The sequence below is a fragment of the Canis lupus genome, chromosome 23 (genome assembly GCF_011100685.1).
Source record: "Canis lupus familiaris isolate Mischka breed German Shepherd chromosome 23, alternate assembly UU_Cfam_GSD_1.0, whole genome shotgun sequence".
NCBI classification, from domain to species: domain Eukaryota; kingdom Metazoa; phylum Chordata; class Mammalia; order Carnivora; family Canidae; genus Canis; species Canis lupus.
The window spans coordinates 50,467,713-50,492,498 of NC_049244.1; the positions used below are offsets into that span (position 1 = coordinate 50,467,713).

A 24,786-nucleotide genomic window follows, 5' to 3' on the forward strand; every position below is an offset into this window, starting at 1 on the left:
TCAGTTGTAGTTGGGTATCCAAAGAGAAAAACTAACAGTTTATAGCATGAGTAATTTGCTTTTTGATGTACTCTTATAGAGATGATTTAAAAAAAACTTGAAAGTTTCAAGATCAAGGCAACTGTGCAGGACTAGTATTAATAACAAGAAAAGTGTTTTTTTTTTTTTTTTTTGTATTGGTAATTAACATCTTCCAAGAGAGTGGCCCTGAAGGGATGGATTCAGCCTCAGGAAATTCCAGGCACAGCGTTCTCCATGATGAGTTTATCTCTTCTAGAAGGCCCATCTGGTTGAACAGAGCTCTTATATAAGAAAAGCGAGCTTTTTCCTGAAGAACATATGCTAATAAAGCACACTCTTTTTCATTTCTTTGAAATTAATTTCCACTTTAAACTTGGTTTTTATGTTACTTGGTTTTTGTTGTTAGACTCTTTGGCCTGAGACCACAGCAACAAGCTGGTTATAAAAATCAATTGTGTAAATAACATGGCTTTACCACCGAATGCCACTCCTCTCTCAACTCAGGAACCAGCAAAGAATTCCTCTGCGGCCTCTTGATGGAAATAGGTCTCTGGACTCACTATTACTCCATTTCCTACCTCCACATGCACAAGCACCTCTGCATCATGGAATCTTTGCATTGGCTGAAAAGACTAGAAATGCTCAGAAAAAGTCTGTTTGATTTCAGAGGGTTTTCACCTTGCGAGAAAACATATTCAGTTTTAAAAGAAGATCTACAAACTACTTAAATAGAAAATATCAGTTGGGAAATTTGTGGTCTGATATACAGCTTCTCTCTCAATAATGGCTTTTCTTTCATTTGCAAAGAAGTGTCAGATTTCAGTTTCTCCAGAAGCCACCTTCTGAAAGCAGGGAGCTCTGATCTTAGTCCATGAGAGCACGGGATCACTCCTCACCCAGAGAAGCAAGCAGAGGCTTGCCTGAGGACTTCAGATCCAGCCACTGTTGCCCCACGGGCTTCAGCAGGACCTCGGGTGGTCCTGTTTCAAAGAGAGAGGTAATTTAGGAGGCAAATAGCAAGTATGCTTAGGAAGCAAGCTGGACACTTCACAACATAGTCCTTTCCTGGTGCCGTTGCACCAAACTATCTGCAGAAGTAGTGCCTTAACCAACAGATTTATTCCCTCGCTGTTCTGGGAGTCAGAAGTCTAAAATCAAGGTGTCGGGAGGGCTGTGCTCCTTCTGGAGGCTTCAACATAGAAATTCATTTCTTGGCCTTCTCCAGCTTCTTGAGGACACTTGCATTTCGTAGTTTGTGGCTCCTCCCTTCATCTTCAAAGCACATCTTTTCACTTCTGGTTCTGTCTTCACATCTCCCTTTTTTTTCTCACTTTCATCCTCTTGCCTTCTTCCTATAATGACTCCTATGATAACACTGGGTCCAGCCGGCTAATCCAGGATAATCTCTGCATCTCAAAATCTTTAACTGAATCACCTCTGCAAAGTCCCGTTGACGACATGGGGTAGCCTACTCATAGGTTTCAGAAATTAGGACGGGAATACCATTCAGGGGCTGTCTACAGCCTGCGACACCTGCGGTGCTAATATGTTATGCAAGAGAGGGGAGAGTTAAAGGAGCCCAAGTATCAGGCGCTACATCCTCATCACTTTCTCTAGCATCTGAGACTGAGGCAAGACAGCAAAAGGAATAATGGGGTCATCAAAAATGCAGGGCACCAGGGATTTTCTCTGTGTAAGGCTACAGCTTAGGTTTTTAATCAGAATGAAAATTCCTGTTCATAGAGTATAGCTCCAGTGTGAAAAAAAGTTTAAAGAGTCTTACCTTGGCCTTGGCACTTACTCTTGGGAGCCTGGGTGGCTCAGTCAGATAAGCATCTGCCTTTGGCTCAAGTCATGATCCTGGGGTCCTGGGATGGAGCCACCTGGGCTCCTGGCTCAGTGGGGAATCTGCTTCTCCCTCTGTCCCTCCCTTCCTCATCTTGCTCATAAGCATGCACACACACTCTCAAATAAGTAAATAAAATCTTTTAAAAAATGGTAATTATTGCTTGAGCTTGCTGTGCTTGTTAGGCCCTTCAAGGAAGCATCTCCTGGGAATATCCTTTTTTGCTCTCTCTTTTTATTTCCCCCTTTCAAGCTATATGTACAAATTGGAAGATTTGGCAGTGGACGTTGATAGAAAAATCAACGGATGGCCATAAAGATCAAGCTGTAATTAAAATCCCCATGGCTCAAAAAATATATCTGCATCCAAACTTCATAACTAATTGGTGAGCTGTGAATCGCAGTCCATCCTGGTACCTGGGGTGGTGGGAGCTGTAGCAGCGTGCCTTTCTTCCTGAAGTGATGCGCCTGTGAGGCTCTGCGCTCGCCCTATAACAGAACTCAACCCTTTCACAAAACTCCTGCTGTTCCTGCCTCAGTAATGTTGCCACAGCAATGTTGTGGGGGAGAAAAGAAGGAGTTGCTTGTAGGGATATGAAATTCTTTTTGCTGAACCCTTCTATTAAGTGTTATTCTTATTGAAGCCATTAGGGTGGCCAGTCATTTTCATCACTGAGGCTTTTTATTTTTATTCGTAAAATTCATATTCGGACACAGATTTTTCAAATGTTTTAATCACCTGCAGTTTTCCTCTGTGAATCTTTGTCTTCCATGCCAGTAGAGGTAGGCGGTGGTTCTCGGTTCTTTCTGCCCCCTTCTGAAGGCCTGCAGCCCTTCCCCCACCCCCTCACCCCCTGCCGAGGATGATGAGCTTTGCAGATTTGGCACACCGGATGCCAAATCATTTCAATTTATTTACCCCTTCTTGGCATGCAAACAATAAAGACCTGGCTGTATCAAATTCAGGGAGAAATGATAGTGGCCCCAGATCAAAGTGAGCTAGAAAAAAGGTTCGTTGGGAATCAGGAACCTTTGAGAATTGGGAGTCAAGGGTTAAAACAACCGTGACCTATAATTGAGTCTCGCCTGGTCAGACCGTGTTTCCTGGAGTCTGCAGGGGAAGTGATGCTTGAGTGAGAGGGAAGTAAGGAGTGTGCTACGGCCCTCAACTCCACAGCTGGATCAAGGCGTGCATTAGAATGTAGTGGAGGAGGAGGTAGTTCCAAGATGGGACTGGGAAGGTACTGCTATAGACCCCGTCACAGGGCTGGACAATTCCCCATGCATTTTCAACTCGGTGAAAAGTGACACCTTGATAGAGATGTGACCATGTACTTAGAGCCACCAGTGAGCACCAAGGCCCACCAGTAGGACTCGAGAGCCCGGAGGGGAAGAGCCTGATCTATCCTTGCTGTCCCCCTGGATCATCAACAGGATCTGTACTCCAACTTGGAGAAGACCTTTTCCTAGTACAAGTGGAACAATGTCAACATTGGCCAATGTTGTCAAAGAAGAGAAAAGTAAAACCAAAGTCTGTATATTTATTCCACTGATTGATTCTGCTCGGTTACAGGTCATCGATGCCCCCGCCCCCCCATGAAGCAAATGTGATGGATTTAATAAGTGTACTACATCAACTTCGTTTCTTGGCGGGAGGGCAATACTACCACATGATAATACCATTGATCAAAGTATTTGACCTTTCACGATGATTAGTTTTAGCAGTAGAAATATTTAGAACATGTTTGTAATTTTTCTTGCTTGTTCTTTCTGCTAAGGAGATTAGCCATGGAATCCCTTGGTATTTTGAGATGGGAATGATTTGGGGACGGGGTTTGACAAAAGACAAATACTAACCATTATCAGAATGCCTGAATGACGTTCTATGTCACTAAAATCTTTGTCGATGGTCCCACGCAAACATTTTAGCCAAGGGGTTGAAAGAGCCTAGTGTTCTCTATTATCTTTGAGGAAAACCTTGAAAGGGAGCGGCAAGTAGTAGTATGCCCTTTTTCAAGGACAGCAACCGAGGCACAAAAACAAAACCTAATGATCTATAGTGCCATCGGAAATATCAGACTTTTGGTTTCCATTTAAGTTCAGACAGCCCCTGGCCAAGTTTTCCTTATAATGACCAGCATATATTTGTGCCAGTGGTGACTCAGAACAAAAAGGAATCTGATGTTGGCAAGTAACATTTCTGGGCAAGGTTCTGTATTCCCTTGTTGTCACGAGGCAGTGGAATGGTCCAGGTACTAGGTGTCCATTGTTACTCTGCCCAGAAAACCAGGGCAGAAACAGGACTAGATAGGGCTGTACAGTGCTACTAAGAACATACAGTTGACCTTAGGGGTAATCCCAGAATCCACAGGCTGATGGGAAGTTCAGAGATGATGTGTTTTTTTTTTTTTTCTTTGGCATGTCATGCTATTATAAATCTGTCTTGGAATAATGCATCTTCAGGTATTAGTAGGTAAAGTTACATGTGGCTCAAGGAAGAAACCAATATTTTCTAGTTGATTCTTTTGGATAAATACTTGTCATATGTGTTTAGCCCAGCAAGGTGTGTGTGTGTGTGTGTGTGTGTGTGTGTATGCGTGTGTGTATGCGATCAAGGTACGAACAGAAAACATGGATAGGAACAGTGAATGGCTTCGTGGTATCATAGCTAAGGGCACCATAATATTGTTTACCCAGCCTTGTCTTAACTAGCAAAATACTTACCTTCTCTGGGCCCCAGGATCCTGTAGGATGGACCTGGTCATCCTTTATGGGGTTTTTGGAAAGATTATAGGAGATAATGTGTATGAAATGTGAAACACTGATTGTTATTCATCATAATTGTCAATATCGATAACACTGGGACCGACTAGCTGAGGCTCTAAAGCATATGGTGATAGCCTTGCAATAGGACTTTTTAAGAAATGGGTTTTTTTTGTTTGTTTTTGCCTTAGAACATTCATATTCTAATCACCCCCAGTGCTAGCACAACGTCTGGCGTGTTGTAGGTGAGCAATTAAAGCCTGGTGGACGGGTGATTGGGTGTATGAATGATTCAGTCTTCATAAGCTCCAAAGGCTTCCATGGGATTATATTACAATATAACTGTCTTGGCTCCCAGCGCAGGCTTCATTCTCTACCAGACTTGTCCTCTTCACGGTCATGATGAGTTTTCTTTCCTTCAGCGGCAAGAATCCTGTCTGCTTTTGACCTTGGCTGTTGAAAAGCCTGACCTACACTTGCTGTCTCCCGTGGTTTCTGTTCTATCTACTTCCACCCAGCCTCGGGCAGAAAAGAATGTGAGGTGATTCCCCCAAATCACATGGATTATGGGAAAGAAACTAGAAAGGCAGAGTTGTTACAGGAATTAAGGGTGCTTGTAGTGTTTGTTCAGACCCCGAAGCATGCACACACGTCCTTGAGAAATATCTATCTGCTGGTCATACGCTGTGTTGTTCCGAAAGACAAAAGTGCAGCTCTGAGCGGGGTCCTGGGAGAGGATTGTGCAGAGGACTTTTTTTTGTCTAACACGTTCTTGTTGTTTTGTTGTTTTTCTGCTGAGAATGGGAGTCTACATAAGATGGTCATTCTTGACTTATCCCTTGATCTTTTATAAAGAAGGGGGAGGCATTAAAAGTAAGATGGTTCATAAAACTATATTCCTTATGGTAGTAAACAGATGAAGTCATAAAGCGAGACTACCTACATGCAAACTGTACTTTGGGAACAAGTTATTTATATTGTTAAATAATACAGGTTCATGTTGGTCCATTAAAATTTGTGCTGTAACAATTCCCAGACTCCCTCAATGACTTGGGTTTTGAACAGAACATGATGTGCAAATGGAGCTGGCTGAGTTTTCTCCTCAAGGCACATCCGGTCACTCTGGCTGCCTCTCAATGGCTGCAGTAACCCAGGGGTCTGAATTCCCCCCACGAACCCAGGCAGCAGGACTACTTGACACCCCCAAACCCAGACCCAGTCCCTCCATCCCACACTGAGTTATACCATTTTCTTCTGAGATGCATGAACAGAGAAGGGATCTTCTGGTTTGGTTGCAGTGGAGGCAGATGTAGAGACACCATTTAAAAAATATCTGTGGCTTCTCCTCAAATCTCTGCATTGTTTTTTTCCCTTTGTTGAAGCAGGTAGCTTATGTTTTCTTTGCAGGAAGTGTTTTTTGTTTTCAAAAGCCTTGGCTGCTTGAAGAGAGTCAAGCTTGAGAAAAGGCATTTCCCAGATTAAGCTGAGGTTCTGTTGGATGGGAGGTTCAGTGGGAGGTCTGGGGCCCCATAACCTCGGTCCCTGGGAGCATCCAAAGAATGTGATAGGATTTCATAGGGAGTAGTCCCATGGTGGAGGGATGGGATTCCCCAGCCCAGGGGTTCAACCTCTCCCAAGATCTATGAAAGTCCCTGTATTGCTTGAAAGTAGCATAGTCCATTACCGTGTCGTCTGGCACAAAGGCTGCCTCTGGGGTACAGTGGACAGAGGAGCCATGGTGGAGGGATTCCTGGTGCCCTGGGACCTATGACAACTGCAGCAGTGTTCAAGGAGAAGGAGAGAGCCAGTGTTGCCTGAGAGTTAAATTTCCTGTCAGCTTGGCAGGAGGGTTCCCTGAGTTGAAATTAATTTATAGAAAAAATTTAATATGCTCTCTTTCTTGAACACTTGAGTTTATGGCCTGGGATCCTTACCTGCTCCTTGGGCATTTTGGACCGGGTACAAGCTGGGCAGGAAGGGCAATCTAGGCATCATTTCAAAATGGGAAATCAGCCAGCCAAAGAGAGGCGAAGAAGAAGATAAATGCTTTGTGCTGCAGAGACCTGAGGCCCCAGGCTTAGCCACGCAGAGACTACATATATTTGTCTTAAGAATGAGAGAAGTTATTTTTATAGAAATAGGACATTTTTCTCTTGAATTTCCCCATCATTTCTTTTTGTTCCGCCTTCACAACAGTGGAGACTATTTGGTTAAAAACTTCCTCTTGCCAGCACACTTATTTCTCAAAAGAATGATTAAATGGTCTCCACTCTGGTTTAGAACAAGAGAGAATTTTATTAAAATTGATGCTAAGTTTTGTAGCGCATAGCTGTGTAGAAAGAGAAAATTAAGGACTCTGAGGTTGACTTGAACCGAGGCCGAGGGAAGTGCAGATGTATAAATAAGGCAGCGCAATGCCATCTTAGGGAGCTGTTGACTGCACGTTACTACACTATCGTGCACGGTTCTAACTACGGTGTGGCAGGAGTTAGTGGACGGATCTGCCGCCTTATTATACTACTGCCCATAAAGATCTTTCATATTTATGGTTACTCAGAATGGCATAAGGTAGTAGAGAATAAATCCTCGCAGAGCATCATGCTCCTATATGTGGATTCTTAGCTACCAAGGTGGACAGGATGTCTAACGAATGGGTTCAGTCAACAAACACTTCCTGAGCGCCCACTCTGCGCCAGGCAGTGTTCCGAGTGTTGAGGATCAGGGGGTGAACAAAACCATCTTTGCCTTTAAAAAAGCTTATATTTGGGTGGCCCGAGGGGCTCAGCGGTTTAGCACCACCTTCAGCCCAGGATGTGATCCTGGAGACCCCGGATCAAGTCCCATTTCGGGCTCCCTGCATGGAGCCTGCTTCTCCCTCTGCCTCTCTCTCTCTCTCTCTCTCTGTCTCTCTCATGAATAAATAAAATCTTTAAAAAGCTTATATTTTAGAATAGGCAAAGAAAGAAACCATGTTCAGCATAGATTAGGAGGTGATACCAGCTGTGAAGATAAGCAGGGCAAGGGACAGAAGGTCCTAGAGTGCGCTATTTAAAGAGGATGGACAGGGATGGTTTTTGATAACTTTTCATCGTGGGCTGGAAGGTGAGAGAGCAAGCCTTCTGAGTCTGGGGGAAGATCAATCCAGATAGAGGACACAGCAAGTTCAAAGGCCCTGAGTGTACCTGCTGCATCTGAAAACAGTTATGAGTCCAGCGAGGTTGGAATGGGCCAGGGAGGGAGAGCAGGAGCCGGACTCAGAGGGCCTTGTGGGCTCTGGTGGGGACTTTGATTTAATTCTGAATTGAGACTGAGCCATTGCAGGATTTCGAGCTGAGCGGTGACAAGATCTGATGTCGGCTTTATGAGGATCGCTCAGATATCTCACCGTAGGGGCCTAAGGGCAAGTCAAGGGGCCAGGCAGATGCTGCAGTCAGGAGAAGGTGGCTTGAACTGGGGAGAACAGGGATGGAAGTGGTGGGAAATGGTCACATCTCGTGTAGACAAGCCCGTGGTGCTAATGATGGCGTTCTTGCGTGCGGAGCTTCTAAGCTGGGGCTGTTTGCTCTAGTGGTTAGTCTTGCTTGAATCCAGTGTTGCCACGTATGCTATCTTTGATGCTGCGCTAGCTTTTCATCAGTAAAGTGGAGATGGTGACAGTATCTGTCTCACAGATTGTTAAGAAGATTAAATAAAGGGCCCAGAACAACACGGATCTTAATAGTTCAACATTTTCGTTCTATCGTGTTCATGTTAGGAAATGTCTTATGATCAACATCAAGAGTTATTCTAGTCCTCTTTCTTTGTTCTGAACAGCTATTATTAAACGGATGGTACATTTTTAATTGATGGAACTTTATAATTTAGGAAATACTGTATATCAACATAAAAAAATTAGAATGCACGTATATCCTGAGGATTTATTAGCATTAGCTTTCAAATTTTTACTAAAAGTCCCTTTTAGCTAGAGACCTATTCCTTATTTTTCCTTTTTTCCCTTTCAAAGAGAAAAACAAAAATACCCACCTACCCTTCCTTCAAAATTCAAAACGAGAAAGCAAACATTTCTTCAGGAATGCTAGCAATTTGCTTCTTCCTTGCCTTACCTAATTCTCTCTGGCACTATACTGAGTCATAAACAATAAGTCATTTTTTTTTTCAGAATAAATGGCAAGCATTCAATCCTATGAATGCTTTATTTTCCTGATACTAGAAGTCTGGATTTTAATTATGGATTGCTTGAGTTTTTGATGGATGGAAATTATCTTGAGTGTCATGCGGACACAGCCTTTTAGGCCAGAATGAGGCTGCAGTGCTCATTATCACAGAGATGTTGGGCAGCCACCACAGGTTGCCCCAGTACAGGCTCCTGGGGTCCATCACTCATGTTGTCCTCCATCAAATCAACAACCCTTTATTTAGTCCCTATTATGTGCATACCATTCTGGTAGAGTCTGTGCATAAAACAAAAGAAATGTTGAATACCATACTTTAAGGATCATCTCAGCTTTTATCTTACTGGGGAGACAAGATGCACCTGCTTAAATGAATTGAGAATAATGGAAATAATATAAAATAGATTGCTCAGGAGAATTATAAGACTATATCAAGTTGAATGCTATTAGCTATGGATCCCAACTCACCCAGTCTTTGTCAGCATCAAAGGAGGAGGTAACTGACTTATGCTCACAAAAGAGGGAGCAAGGAGAAGGTTGGCAGCCCTTCAGTCTTCTCCCATCTTTGTGGTTAAGCTGATTATCAAGTGTCACAAGCCAGGGGCAGAGGGCTTCATGATTCTAGGAGCTAGAGAGAAGGCCAGGTATCTAGTGCAATGTTTCCCATTGCTTAGGCAAGAAGACTAGTCCTATACAGACAGCTGCCCAGTACGGTGGCCAGCCACCTGCTGCAGGGCTTGCTGAGAGCCAGAGTTCAGCAGAACCAGCCCTGACACTCACTTTTACCCACTCGCCCTAAATGAATAGGGAGAGGCTGAGTGGGGAGACCACGAGAGGTCTCCTTGTGGAGCAGGGCAGTGCTCTTCCTCCTTTCACCAGCCTCCTACAAGGGAATGAGGTATGTCTCCTCCCACCCCCAAAACAAGAGTAGGACTCCAGGAAAATCACTCATAGTTCTGCTATAACCTTCCACCATTCCCCAAAACAGGGATGCTGAGGGATGCCATCCTGAGTTTTCAAGCCACTGGCATCTGCCAGTGTGTGGAGGAAGGGTCCGGGGGGAGATGGCGGATGCCACACGGGGCCAGGGCATGAGGAAGTATGAAGAGAAGCGAATGCAGGATCCGGTTGGGCCTGCAGGCCCTGGAAATTGGAGCCAAACAGATGAGGAGACTGCAGGCTATCAGTGGTGCAGAGAGTAAACATCAAAGGAGCTGGTAAGAAGCTATCAGCTGAGGGTTGACAGACTGATCTCTGAGCTCCAGGACAACCAACCAGGGCAACTGATAAAGCTCCAAGATCTGGATTGGACCAGAACTCTCCATTAGCCAAACAGCAAGGAGAAATCTCTCCCTTTCCCTCATTTTCCTGGACCAACACCAGATGAAGCAAGGAAGGGAGAGAGAGGGAGAGGTGTCTGAGGGGCGGGAGGCCCTGCCTGCCTCTGTTCTCAGGTGCCAGTAGTATCTTGACTGGGGTGGGGTCGGGGATGGAAAGAGAAGAGAGATGTGAATTAAATATGAGGTTGACATTTAAAAAGGAAGAGGGCTGAGTCTGAGAAAGTTAGAAAGTTCTTTAAGTGACTGAAAAGGCATGAAATCGAGCCAACATAGGCTCAATGGAAGGCATCGCCTGTTGGAAAAGGTTCGAGCAGTACAGTTGAAAGCAGTGAGTGTGGGGGGCGGGAATAAAACGGACTGGGGTTTATAATCCAATGAGGCGAGGTAGGTGAGGGAGGTATACGCTGTGGGCAGGAAGGCAAGGGAAGGGTCAGCTCTGACCGGAGGGTTACCAGCAAGGCTTCGAGAGAAGGTGGGGCTTGAATCCTACTGTTGAAGGCCAAGTAGTGGATAAGTGGATTGGGGAGAACAGGTGAGCCTTGTGGGGTGGTGAGGGCCCCAGCCTGGAGGGAGTAGCACCCCAGAGAGTGAGACAGCCTGCACATACACCACCGGCCTGGTCCAGAGGTGTCCCGAGCCCCTGGATGAGGGCCTGGGGTGTGGCCAGGAAGACCGCCAGTGCGCGCTGCATATCCTTTTGTGCTGAGTAATATGATAAGAAGAGGGGGTTGCCTTAGGAAGATGACTGGTCTGTGAAAGAAGAGGAAAGGGTGCTCCCGAGGAAGGTCTCCCGACACCACGTGTGGGGCAGAGGGACTCAGAAGCATACCTGTAACTTGTTATACCCACACTTATATTCAGTTCTGTTTATTGACTATAAATAATATAGTTGTGCCCTTGAGTCACTTCCTCTTGAGCACCTAAGGGTTCACTGGGTAAAGAGGTGGGGACCATTCAGATAGCCACGGCTCCATGTCCTCCCGGGTGCAGGAATCAGCTCTGCAGCATCCTGCCCATCACACATTTATGCTGCTTACTTTCCTCCTGTTATCTATAATTTTAAACTGCTCTGTGCTTTCCAACACCCCCCCCTTTGAAATGCATTAGTAACTATGGAAACATGATGCTCTTAGAATGGGCAGAGCTTAGTGACATGCAGAATTGCAGCATTAAGGTGATTTTATGTGACAGCTGGCAGTGCGACGTGTTCACTGAGGAAGTAGGTGACTCGTGTTGCGACCACATAGACGTAGCACGTCACCTCTGCTGGAAGATGTGGGTATGTTGCGCTGAAACAGAAGATAGGGCTACATCTTTACCTTGAAGAAGACAGGTTCCCGAAGGTTTTGAAGAGCATGCAAAGGGGACTGTTGAGAGTATCAGAAAGAAGGAAACGTTTCATATGCTACAACAAATAAAATTTCCCCAAAGTATGTGTGTTGTGGAAATATCAAATATCTCAGAATAATGAGCAGAGATCTAGGTTTATTTGAATGGTCCAAACTCTAAGAAAGTAGGATGACTATCGCAAGCTCACAGGGTGCAGGGTGGTATCTCCTCATGGTTTGTGGGAGTTCTTCTCAGGGAAGGGGAATGTCGGCAGCTGCCTTGTCGACAGCAATGGCCACAAGCCTCGCTCCAGCCACAATGAGCCCTGGAGCCTTCACTCACCCTGTGACCATTCCTCTCCCTGCCCCCCAGGTCTCCTTGACCCCTCAGCCTACCCAGTGTCTCTGATGGGCCTCCTTTGCTTCGTGTTTCTATTTCTTGGGAAATACGGACGATCTTTCTCTTCCGCAGCATCAGTAGCAAGCATTAGCTCCGATCCATATGTTCAAATATAATTCAATGGAAGATGTCAAGCAAATTCTGATTAACGGTAGACGACTATGGCCAAGGGGCATGTGTCTCGTTAATTCACTGACACATTTGCCGGATTCAATATTAAGATGGACTGGAAAGAATCCAAGTAAGGGAAAGTACTTCCTCTCTCCCCTCTTATTGGCTGCTGCGGTAAGCTGAATAATGGCCCCTAAAGATGTCCAAATCCTAATGTGACTGTTACCTTGTGTGGCCAGAAGGACAGCAGCTGTGATTAAGTTAAGGCTCTTGAGATGGGGAGATTACCCCGGATTATCTGAGTGGGTCTTACACGTCATCACAAGGCTCCTGGGCCAGAGGGCAGAGCAGAGGCGGACAGAAGGCCATCCGGTGAGGGGAGCCAGAAGAGATCTGAAGGGGGTGTGCTGCTGGCTTTGGGGCTGGGGGGCAGGGCAGGGCGCCAGTGAATGAAAAAAGCCATAGAAACCCACAGAGGCAAAGAGTTAGCTTCTCTCCTAGAGCCTCCAGAAGGTGACGGGCCCTGTCGGCACCTTGACCTGGGCTCAGTGAGACCTGCTGGGGGGACTCTGGCCTCCAGAGGTACAGGGGAATAAGCTTATGCTGTTTCCAGACAGTAAGTTTGTGGTAACTCCCTGCAGCAGCAATGGGAAGCTGGTACCGCTCCCTACTAAGCTAAAACCCAGGAAATGGAGAGGAAGCATCCGCGTGAGTGAGCAGAGTGTGCAAATGGCAATCCTTGGGAGCACTGCCTGACTGAGGGGACGATGACCTAAGCTCCAAGCCCCCTACTTCCAAAAGCCTTCCTTTCCCATCTGTTTGGAAGGTTCTCACTTTCTCACCTCTGTGTATGCGATTTGTGTGCCACTCACCTTCTCCCGAGCATGATCACCAGCTGTCCGGTGGGTGAGTGTCTTGTCTGCCAGCCTGATGGTAATTGTCTGGAGGACAGGGACCCCATCTTACATTTTCCCTTGATTGACTCACCCAACGTTTGTTGAGCACCTACTATATATACGAGGCACAATTCAGAGCAGGCGCAGGGCAGAGTGGGAGGAAGAGGTGAAAAGACAGAAATGCACGTAAATTTAGTAATTTATGAAATGCTATGTTAGCTGTATACGGGGGGCATTACCATCCATTGGGTTCTTACGATGTGGAGGCACATTGCTAAGTGCTTACATCTGTTCTACTTGAAGTTCTAAATATCCCAACGAGGTTGATGCTATGATCTTGATTTTATAGGTGCGTAAACTGAGACTTAGGAAATTAGTCCGAGGTTCCCCAACCTGCCTGGCTTCAGAGGCCAGCTTCTCATTCTGCATCATTGCCTCAGTATGCCTGCACCACTAGGAAGCAGCGATGTGAGCATGGTCTTCTGTGATGAGTAGCCTCCCAGGCCCTGAGTCAGAATCTTGAACATCAGAGACACTAAATGCCACATGCCTTCTTGTCTAAATAAAGCTGGCCGTAGATTAGGAGCATGTGACAAGTACGTAGATAACTCCAGCTCAAGATACAAAGAATTCATTGCCTTTCATCTTTCTGTGGCAGCGTTTTCTTGGGTCTCTAAAAAGTCTTTAGGAATCTTGTGAACAAGAGGCAAGAAGCCGGTAGGAAAATTGACGCATCATACAATGAAGTTAGGTTCCCAATAGCAGAGAATGAGCCAGAACGATGGCCAAAGGAGAGTGATGCTTATCTCAGTGCTGTTGAGTAAGTGCTTCTTTTTATCTCTTGAGGCAGCCGTGTCAATAGGGGAAAGAGATGACCATCCATGGATCTGCAAGCAGAATGGGCTGGTGACCAGAGTATACTCTGGAGCTCTGGCTTTGCTTCTCCTTGACAATGTAACATGAGCTAAATTAATGAGGGTGTCTGGGAGCCCACTTGGCCACCATTTCTTTTTAAAAGTTTAATTAAATTCAATTTGCCAGCTTATAGTAAGACACCCAGTGCTCATCTTGTCAAGTGCCCTCCTTAATGCCTGTCACCCAGTTACCCCATCCCTCCACCACCCTCCCCTTCTACAATCCCACATAGTTAGGAGTCTCTCATGGCTCTTTTTCCCCTAATTTTTTGCCACTCTAATTCGCCCCTTCTCTTATGGTCCCTTTCACTATTTCTTGTAGTCCATGTATGAGTTGGCCACCATTTCTACAGCAGGGAGCATCCATCCTGCTCATTGAGGTATCCTGGAATTCCTCATGACCTGAAGCTTTCTAGTTTTGAGCACTGATTCCCATTCCAAGCCAGTGTCCCAGAATATTGTCACCTCTATGCCTACCTCCCTCCCAGCTGATATAAAGTAGAATCCATCTTTTCACTACCCCTTACAGAAGCCTTTACTCATTTTCTCTCAACTATGACAAGTACGGATTTTGTATCTCAATTGTAGCATAGATTGGCCCAATGTAAGAAAAAAGTTCCTCATTACCTGTTCATGTGAGATAAAATTATTTTGCAAAATGCACCTTCATCTCTATATTACCATATTCCCTAAAGTTAGAGGTATGCCTTGTTACATATAGAATTATTGATGATGAATAGAATTTTTTTAAAGATATTTGAGAGCATGAGTGGGGGGTGGGGGGGAAGGGTGGAGGGAGAAGCAGACTACCTACCTAGCAGGGAGCCTGATATGTGACTCGATCCCAGAACCCCAGGTTCCTAACCTGGGCCGAAGGCAGGTGCTTAATCGACCGAGCCACCCAGGTGCCCTGAAATTTTCTTTTCAAAATGATTAATTTAAATGTAAATATGGGGTCCCAATAGAACATGTGTAAATTTGAACTATGGAAAAATAGTAGTAGATACCCTAACAGAGTTCAGATCATGGAAGAGCAATGGTGTTTTAACCCACAAGATGAATAAGACATAAATTGCACACGTGTGCATACAGAGCATGATCTACATCTTAATACTACTACAAATTGTACACCCCAAGATAAATCCCTTATACTTCCATAGCACTCACATCATTTTAAGGTGTTTTCCTATCTGTTATCTCACTCTGATTCTTACAAGAATCCTGAGAAATAAGTGGATCAGGTCTTTCCCCACATTTTATAGATGTTGAGACCGAGGCACAGAGAAGCCAAGTGGCTTTAGAAAACCATGACCCAGGTCCCTGATGCCGAAGTTAAGCCAGCTCCTCTTCTTGAGCTGGAAGTCCCGATCCTTTTCTTGAGATGTGTGGGGAAAATCAACACAATGGGGATTCTGTTCCAGACCCCACGTACTGGATTGGGTAAGAGCCTAGGCTGAGATCTCAGTTTAAATCTTGACTATCTGTGCCATCTTGGTTGAGTCACATACCACATCAAAGCCTCTTTTTTTTTTTTTTTCTGCGATCTATAAAAGGGAAATGATAATAGTACATTATTCAGAGCAGAAAATAGATGGTGCACTACGAGCAATCGAGAGCCTTTACTAAGGGCCTAATGACAAGAGTGTAGGCAGGATTAAGAGCACTCAAAGAAGGGCAGTAAAGCATCCTGGGGATAGCAAAGCTGCTCCATGTCCGAAGGGATGAGGAGGGGGAACGGTTACTGGAAGTGGACCAGAGTGTGGGGACTATGGGAGAGGGCCCCTCATAGGAGCTGGGATAATAGAAAAATAAGGCCAACACAGGGTCCCAAAGGACACACCCAGACTTCACTTTGATCCCCCTCTGGGAACTCGACAGAAGCCAGGAGACCTTGGGAACTCCAAAGATGACATCCGGAAAGGTCAGCCTCATGGTGCAGGGTGCTGTTGAGGAAGATGGAGAGTGGACCTGGAGGGGCAAATGGAAAAGGAACTGCAGAAGGGCCATGTTACAGGGTAGCCCTGGGGGTTATACAAGACAAGGCAGGTAACCTGCTGCACCCAGGGCCTAGAACATAACGACTCCTCAATGTTATTGGAATTATTTTTTTTTTGTTATTCTCATTAATATCTGGTGCAGCTTCAGAGAGACCTTTCTAGAAACTTGACAGAATAGAACCTAGTGTGATCTGGGGCCTAGAATGAGAATTCTGCTTTGAGATGGGGATAGGTGTGTTAGACACTAGAAATATAATCCCAGGCACATCCAGGACTAATTCGTAGGATGAAAAAGGAACATTTATGTGTACATTTTAACATTGTGTCTGGTGACAGTGTAATTAAGATTGTGGCAAGGTTTCCATTGTGTCATGCTATTTTTCAAGCTTTTATAACTTGGCTATAAATTTTTGCTCTGGTGGAAACTTGGCTTACTATGTCTCAGCTTTTAGATGTAGATTTTTACAGAGCAAGATGACCTTTTAATTGTCTTTCACTTGAGTAATGGAATATAGACGTGTGCGCCGTGGGTGTAGGTAGGTGTGTGTCTACCCATTAATGTGTGGTAATAGCCTTGGTGTACTGTCTCCCTTCCTCCCTACCTTGTTCCCTACCTTGATACCATTAACCCTGCGACTTAATAAGGAAATTACTCAAAAAGATGACTCATCTGCTCTTGCATTTAAGGAAGAAGAAAGAGCAAACGAACAAGAAAAGAAAGGAGGAGGGAAAAGAATGGTTTGGGTACAGATAACTTATAATAACCTTGCAAATAATTTTTTAGTGTCTACCAGCCCACGTAGTTTTCACAAAGCCTGTTCCCATTGGAGCTGAAACACATAACCATTACTCCGCGCCCACACCCCTCCTTGGATTCACTGCACAGGAGAGCAACGACGCGGTTAGTAAATAATGGTGCAGAGCCCACGGAGGACTTTCCAGAATCTTGTGGAAGTGACATGCTAATTTCCATCCAACTGCTGAACTACAGTCTTAGGTAGTTAAATATTGAAGATCCCTAACATATATGCACCCCTGGTTATTTGCAAAGCTGTTTTGCACCCGGGATGAGGAGCCTGCCAGGAGAGCAGTGACACAGGGAGGCAGAGAGCCGGGTGGAGATGAAGGAGATGCGGACCCTGTTGGCTGTACTTCTTTCTTCCTAAAGGAGGAGTCGGCCAAGGGAGAGATAGTGGGTTTTAGAGGGAGAGAGGACAGAGGCCGTTTCCTGTGTTACATACACCCACAGCCCCGCTTAGAGAATTTGTGACCGTATTAAGACGTAGGTTTTCTGTCACACGCTTGGAAATACTGTTTTCATTTTACGTGGCATAGACTTTATAATGATGACTATTAGGAAGGCAGGACTCTGAGAGGTCGCTTGGTCCGAGCATCCAAGCGTAGCTGCCCACAGGCTCCGGCAGGCAAAGTGAGCACCTGGCTGGGCCCTCCCCAAGCCCACAGAGGCAGAAGCCAGGTCCCAGTCTGAAGATGCAACTGCTCTTCACAAAAGTCCTTGCTGTTGAGATACAGGAGCCTCGTGTTGCTGAGTCTTCCAGGGAAGAGAAGCTGGGAATCTTCTAGACTGTCAACTCAAGGAGGCCACAGATCTTTAGCCTCTTTCGTGTATCACTATGAGTCCAGTGCCTAGACGAGTGGATGGCACACACTGAGCACTCAGTATTTGTTGAGTGAATGCATGTGAAAAAGCAAGCAGGCGGCAAATAGATTTTTATTGCCCTGGTTTGATGGAAAGGGGGACAGGAGTACCCATCCCTATGTAGACTGAACAAAACTGATTTCAGAGCTGGGTATAATTCATTACGGGATGCTCTTTGCCATCTAGGGTCTAATCCAAGTTGTCTATGCTACTTGCAGGAAGCTGGGGTCCCAAAATAGTAATGGGGTCCCACAGCTGGTGAATGCAGTCAATAAGCCAGTGAAACAACCTCCACCTTCTAATTCCCCATCTAGAGCTTTTTCCTGCTTCGTACCTTGCCACTGCTTCAAAAACAAATACAAAATCAACAACAGCAACAACAAAGCTAAATAAGTCAGGTTTCTGTATAAAAAGCCAAAGGGTAGCCAAGAGCTTTGAGATTAGAAGACAAGTTATAAGAGCAATAGGGGAGTTTGGAAATACGCAGGAGGAACCCTTTCAGCGGCTCCTCCACAGTCAGCCTGGCGGTGAAACAACGGTCTCCTGGCCCACGTTTTGCCGTCAGAGCCTAGAGTCCAGGTTATGCTGTAGGAACGAACAGCCCCAAGGCTCAGCAGCTTCAGCCACAAGCTTTATTTCTTGCTCACATTGCATTTCTTCATGGGTCAGCCGGGGGTTCAGCTTGGGGGTCCTTACCCTGGGGCCCCAAGCTCACAGACGGTCATCCCTGGGACCTTGTCCATTGCTCTGATAAACCAATGGAGTGTGGCAAGTGGTACAGCGGCTTCTGAGCTTCTGCCCAGAAGCGATCCCTGTCACCTCTGCTGGCACCCAAGCTTAAAAGAGCGCTAAGGAGCAATCCTACCCTCATCACAAGGCTTGGGGTGCAGGGGTCAGAAGTTCTGGTGGACCGCATGCGACTTGACGTAGCACAGCTGGAGAGCCCTGAGGAAGAGGCCCCCTTGCACAGCACTCACTTATGCCTACATGTTTATCTCTCACACATAAGCCAGTGAAACGAAAACGAAATGTTCCACTCGTCAACATTTCCTATTGCATATTCTCTTAAAATCTGTTTCTTCTTCATTTTTTAAAGATTTGTCAGAGAGAGAGAAAGAAATCTTCCAGCAGACTCCCAACCCCTGAGGTTGGAGCCTGACACAGGGCTCGATCCCACAACCCTGAGATCATGACCCGAACTGAAATCAAGAGTCAACTGCTCAACCAAACCAAGTGAGCCACCCAGGTGCCCCATGATCTGTTTTTTTTTTTTTTTTTATTTTTTTTTATTTATTTATGATAGTCACACACAGAGAGAGAGAGAGAGAGAGAGAGGCAGAGACATAGGCAGAGGGAGAAGCAGGCTCCATGCACCGGGAGCCCGACATGGGATTCGATCCCAGGTCTCCAGGATCGCGCCCTGGGCCAAAGGCAGGCGCCAAACCGCTGCGCCACCCAGGGATCCCTTTTTTTTTTTTTTTTAATCTTGTTCCAAATCCCCCGGTAAATCAAGTGGAAGGAAACACACAGCCTAGAAATGGCTCAACTATGGGTACCATGTGTTCTAGATTTCCAATTAAGCATGCAGTCTGTCTTGATGGCATAGTTTTGACGTTGATGCTAAGGCTCTGCCACACTGTGAGCATCCTTATACATCCAGGTGACTGGCCACCTCCCTCAAGGCGGGAGCAGAACGGGCCCTGCTCCAGGTAATGAGAAGTATGTTCACAGATACCAAACGCCCTTCCCACAGACTGCGGGGTCTCCAGGCCCTGACACGGTGCTGTGCGGCAGAGGGCCGGGCCCGGACCCTGAACCGCAGGTGACCCCGCTGCGGCCCTGCTGCACTGACACTGGCCAGCAAAGCTGCGGTCGGCCGGCACCTGGACACAGTAGGGCTGCCCCTGATCTAGGCTGGCGGTTTGCTCTCCTTGGTCTAAACTGCAAGCTCCTGGAGGGCAGGAACTTTCCCTTTAACAAAAACAAAGAAATAAAAGGTTTACTTATTTTTTTTTTTTTAATATTAAAAACTTGACAGTAACTATTGTGAACCTGACTTCCTACAAAGGAGTATGGCAATTAAGATGAACTCCTTAACAAAATCTGATTATCCTATTATAAATATGTACTATGGGTTGCTCCAGAAGGTATTCCCAAAGATTTGAATTTACTGAATGAGCAGACGGATGGATGAATGGATGGACAGATGGGTGGATGGATGGTGCAAGCGTTGGTATGTACTCTAACGCACTGAAAAGAGGTCAGGAAATGCTGTTTTCTTCCTCAAAGTAGGTTTTATTTAAGGATGCCTTTTTTTTTTTTTTTTTCCTCTTTTCTCCCTGAGCTCGAGAAAGTGGTGAGGAGGGTCCACGCAGGTTCTGGGTGTTCTTACCTGGGGACAACCTGCAGTCTTTTGCCATTTTCCCACAGAGAATACTTGGGAGATCACGGAGAAGACCTAGAAGGTGGGAGGCCACCCAGCAGGACTGTGAGCAGTGCTGGCTGCGCGTGGGGGTAAGGGCTGTGGGCCAAGCCCCCGAAAGTAGCTGGAAGAGTTCTCCCTCCTCCCTCTGTCCTTACTGCCCTGGGGCTGCTCTATAAACACCCTCCAGGGGGGTTGGGAAGTGGGCTGGAAGTTCTCCTCCCTCTTCCATGTGCTCCAGAAGCCCCAGGCCGGAGGCAGGTAGAAGGGGGTCAGCGCAGAGGCTGGCCGGGGAGGGGAGCATTTCCCAGGCTTCCTTGCCTTCAGCACACCCGTCTCCTTTTCTTCAAGTGAAAGCAAATATCCTTTAGAGCGATTGTTTGTGTGGTGGGCATGGGTTTGGTTAAGATTTCAGAATTCCCCCTCTGGGAAATGGCTGGTGTTTGGAGAGGCAAAGGCAGTGGACATGCTGGAGTGTGAGAGCCGCTCACACCCAGGGAAACGGCCATGTGAGCAAGCCCAGAGCCCCTTTTCTGGGCACCGTGCATTATATTGGCTGCTTATATCCTCACACGTGCCCGGAGGCATTCTCTCCCATTTTAGAGATGAGCGAACTGAGCTACAGGGAGACGAGCTTGGTCACGGCCAGAAACCAGCAAGTGACGGTGTCTGGACACGGATAGCCTGGCACGAGTGCTCTGTCATTATACTACGCTTCCTCCCCTACACCCTTGTTACCTTTTCCTTCTCGTCTTCCTTTGCAAATGTTTAAATTTCAGAACAAAGACGTCTGTAGGCTATTCTGGGAACCCACATACCTTTTGCACCATTTATAACATTTGTTTTTATAGCAAAACGCATTCTGAGTTCTAAACAGCCAGCTTGCAAATAAACTTTGGAGCCTCGCTCTATTTATAAGCGGGATTATTTTTTGAGTTTTAAATTTCAGGTAGTGGAAATGATATTTTAAAGGGACCAGAAAGCCTGGTTCCAGGAAGTCAAGGACCTCTGACCTATCCTAAAATTAAAAATAGTGGAGGCACGTGTTACGTGTCAATTATGTTCCAAAGTCAGCAGGTAAGGAGAAAGACAGGTGTAGCCAAAATTACCCTTGAAAATCATCTGGGAACATTCCACGTTGGAGGCCACTGGGTGTAGAAGTCAGCCCGTGGTCAGGGCCGTGAGCGTGAGGATCGCTTAAGCCCAGGGAGGTGCTTGCTGTGCGTCAGCCACAGGTCCCTCGGAGGGAACACCAGACTCTCCACCTTGTCTCATCCCGAACAGTCCTTGGCTGAAGGAAATCACCAACAGAACAGCTTGAGTTATTTTTCCTCCTTTCCCTTCTCTGACTCAGTACCTCTTATTGACTTTGAGTTTGTTGAGTGAACGTTTGATGCGACTGAACTCAAAATACACATAGTGAGGCGGGATGCCGAACCACTCAGGCCTGCAGGATGCTCTTTAAAGCTTCACACGAGCATTCTCACCCACCTCTCGAGAGCACTTTGAGGGAACCACAGGATCCCAAGAGAATTCCCACCAGAAACGCGACATTCAGGAGCAGGAGTTCCGGGGCTCCTCAAAGGCTCCTGGTGTCCCCGCGTCACCTCCTTCCTGAGGCTGCTGCCTTCGCTCACGGCGGGCCCAGCGTGCTCCAGGGACACGTTATGCTGTCGCGGAGGCTGCTTCGCTTACGACATCTCAGCTCTCCTTTTATTAAAAGATGATGCTATGATGTGCCAAGAGGAAGCCCATGGTTCTGGCGTTTTCCCAAGAGGTCGAATTGGCGTGAACTGGCTGTGCCTGCGAACCGGCCGCCCTTGTGCCCTGGTCACCAGGTCCCTGGGCGCTCTGGCCGGCTCTCCCTCTACCGTTTGACTCCTGAATCCCTAATTTTTCATGATTTAGGACTCATGTAGGAAATGACTCCCATAGGAAATGAGTTCTTCCCCCCCTCCCCCAACCCCACCCCACACTGCTGTGTGCAGATGAGCGACTGGTTACCATGAAGATCCTTGAAGTAAGATGGCAGGTATTAAAGACAAAGACTGGAGTGGGTTGGAATTGCCTAAAACTGTGGCACTTCTATTCTGTTGGTATCTGGGGGGTGAAAATGACCCTCTTCCTCACCACACCCTTCTCTAACCGGTGTACACAGATGTGTATTTATTTACATCATTAGAGTAGAACCACAAGTCCTTTAAAACTGTGAAAATGTCTAACAGTCCTTCATGTGCTTGGTTCATCTGTCTACACTGACCACCTCCCTTCCTAAATCTATTTTTCAGCCATTAAAAATAGCATTAGAGAAGTATTTTTAAAACCAATCCCTTGATCCTGTGTGAGATTTGTGTCATTCTGAAGAAAGAATTTGAGGTGTTTCTTTTGTGTGGTTGGAGGTTAAGTTGCCATGGTAATGGCTTATTGTGAAATACCCAGAGAAGTGCATTAGGAACATTGCATGTGGCAACTCCACCTCGGTTCCTGTTATAATAGTCTAGGCAGACCTTGACTTTCTTGGTCCCAAGCAATCTTTCCATACTTTTATAATAACAGGAATTTGCATTTCTACCCCAAGGCTGCCTTTTTCAATACCTCCTGCTGCTTTTAGAACAACCAGAAAGAGAATCATTATGGAAATGGCTTCATATCAGGTATTATAAAGAAACAAAGTTCTTGTGATTTTTTTTACAGCGTTTCAAACATGTAGAGCATTTTCTTTTTAATTCCTTCACTTATGTGTTATTACTGCTTCTTAAAGCCGAGGAACCTCATATAGAACAATTGTCAAAAACTGGAACAATTTATTTCGCATTTTTTAACATTTGCTCTCAGGATAACACTGTGTTTTAGGAAAATACATGAAGAGTTGGGTGTGCTTTTAGGGCCTTGTCAGAAATGTGAGTCAGAATTAGTAGGAAAATAAAAGCCAAACTCTAGATGCTGCTATGTCAGCATCTTTTTGAGCTGAATGGGTAGGCAAGTATTTTCATTTAAATAATTCAAGTTCATCCTGTCCTTAGCAACAGCTTGGCTCTCTCAAGCCTGTGGTCGGCCAAGCCCTATTTTCTAAATTGATCTATATTGCAAGGCACTTTAATTAGGAAGCAAAATAGATAAGTACAAAACGATTTCATTTGACTCTGTTTTAGAATTTCTATCCATCTATAACATCCACAAATGTTACCCATATCTGCTTCCCACGAATTAGTGACATTTTCGTGATTTTGATGAACAGGTTCTTCAGAGGATGCCATAGTTCTTCATGCACTCATCATTCAGTAGGTATTGAGCACCTGCTCGGTGCCAAGGATGATAACTTGATGCCATACACTCACCTGGCTGACAGTTTTCCCACTGGTACCATACGGGAGCCAGCTGTCCAAGGGCACCCCTGTTTCCCAGGGCTCTGCTAGCTTGGGGACTTTGTTTCACAGCCATAGCCATGTTATGATGGTTCTTTGTTGCAATATTATTCATTCATTCAACTGACGTTTATTGGGCCAAAGTCTCCACCATGCACCAGGGATGTAAAGGCAAGAGTTAATTCCTGCCCTGAGAGGTTTATTCCAGGCCCTTCCTCGAGAGTGAGGGCCAGAGGAGCTTGTTTTTTTTGTTGACCCCACTGCAACCCTGCTTAGACGGTCTTCAAACACCTCCTTCTCTGCATTTCCCTCCTCCCCTTTCTCTTCCAAGCGAGGGCTTATGAGACTTCAGTCCCTAACATTACGGAACTGAGTTCCAGTTGCCATGTGAGCCCAAGGGTGCGAGGATGACAATCCTCATTCATTGAGGATTTGTTCTGTGCCGCATGTGCTATGAAGCACTTCATACATATATTGTTTTATTTAATCTTCACACAACTGTATGAGGTAGATACTATTATTGCAGTCTTACAGATGAGGAAACTGAGGCTCAGAGGAGCTATTCTGGTATCTTTTAGGTAGACAAGTAGAAAAATCTAAGACCCAAACCCAGTCTAGTGCCTTTTAATTTTTCCTGTACGTCAATAATTACTCTACAGCAACTTACGAGTCTTGTTCTAGTTATGTCCATTTTTATTTATAAACTGCAATATACATGCCACTATTTTTATTGTTAGACTTTATTGAGAAGCATATGTCTCTCACAAGTCTCTTTCAAAATAAATGTGACTCATAGGCCAAGAAGAAATGGATACTATTATTTAATGTGTTTCAGAAACATTTAGAAATTAATTTCCTTGGTTTCCTTTGAATACTTGTTTCATGTTAAAAAAATAAATTTTATATATTAAGAAATGCAAATTTTGTATTTTAAAATAGTGCTGTTTCTACATTAAGGAATGTAAAGGCTTTAGCATAACATGAAAGCCTAAGATGTGTCCTGTGCCTTTGGCTGCATTCAAGTTTTTCTCTTTGGTTTCTAGCAATTTTATTATACTTAAGGATGATTTTCTTTGTATTTATCTTGCTTGGAGTTTGCTGACCTTCTTGAATCTGTAAATTGATGTCTTCACCAAATTAAAATCCTAATACCAACTCCTAGAGTTGGTAAGCACTGAGCAGCAGAGCCTGAATTTTATTAATAACTGCGAGCTAATTAAGTTAATTGCACAAAACAAAGGGCTCACTTGCTTCGGCTCAAGTAAGATGAGGTTTACTGTTCAGATACCCATAATGTGATAGACCAGGAATGACAAGCCTCACAGGACTCCAAGGAAACCAAGGAACAGCCAAGTCTCCTCTGAGTAGATACCAGGCAGCTCTAGAAACCTCAGAAACGGGAGCTGGTGCAGCATCCCCAGTGGTGGGGGCTTCTCCACCAGTCAGACGTAGCTACCCCTGGGTGTCTGCTGCCTACTTCTAGATCTCGGACTTCATTTCTTTCTTCTCTTGTGTGTGTGTGTGTGTGTGTGTGTGCACCTAGCAGATTGGA

At 45.5% G+C, this 24,786-nt stretch overlaps 1 protein-coding gene and 1 long non-coding RNA gene across 6 annotated transcripts in view; both read left to right on the forward strand.

Moving 5' to 3' along the window:
• KCNAB1 (potassium voltage-gated channel subfamily A member regulatory beta subunit 1) overlaps window positions 1–24,786 on the forward strand; it is a 359,350-nt gene that overhangs the window by 136,531 nt on the left and 198,033 nt on the right. The window lies entirely within an intron of this gene.
• Window positions 22,197–24,786, forward strand: part of LOC111092013 — a 32,758-nt gene continuing 30,168 nt past the window's right edge. For both annotated transcript variants that reach the window (XR_005377263.1, XR_005377262.1), the window contains exon 1: window positions 22,197–22,523. This is a non-coding gene — a long non-coding RNA (uncharacterized LOC111092013). The remainder of the gene's footprint in view (window positions 22,524–24,786) is intronic.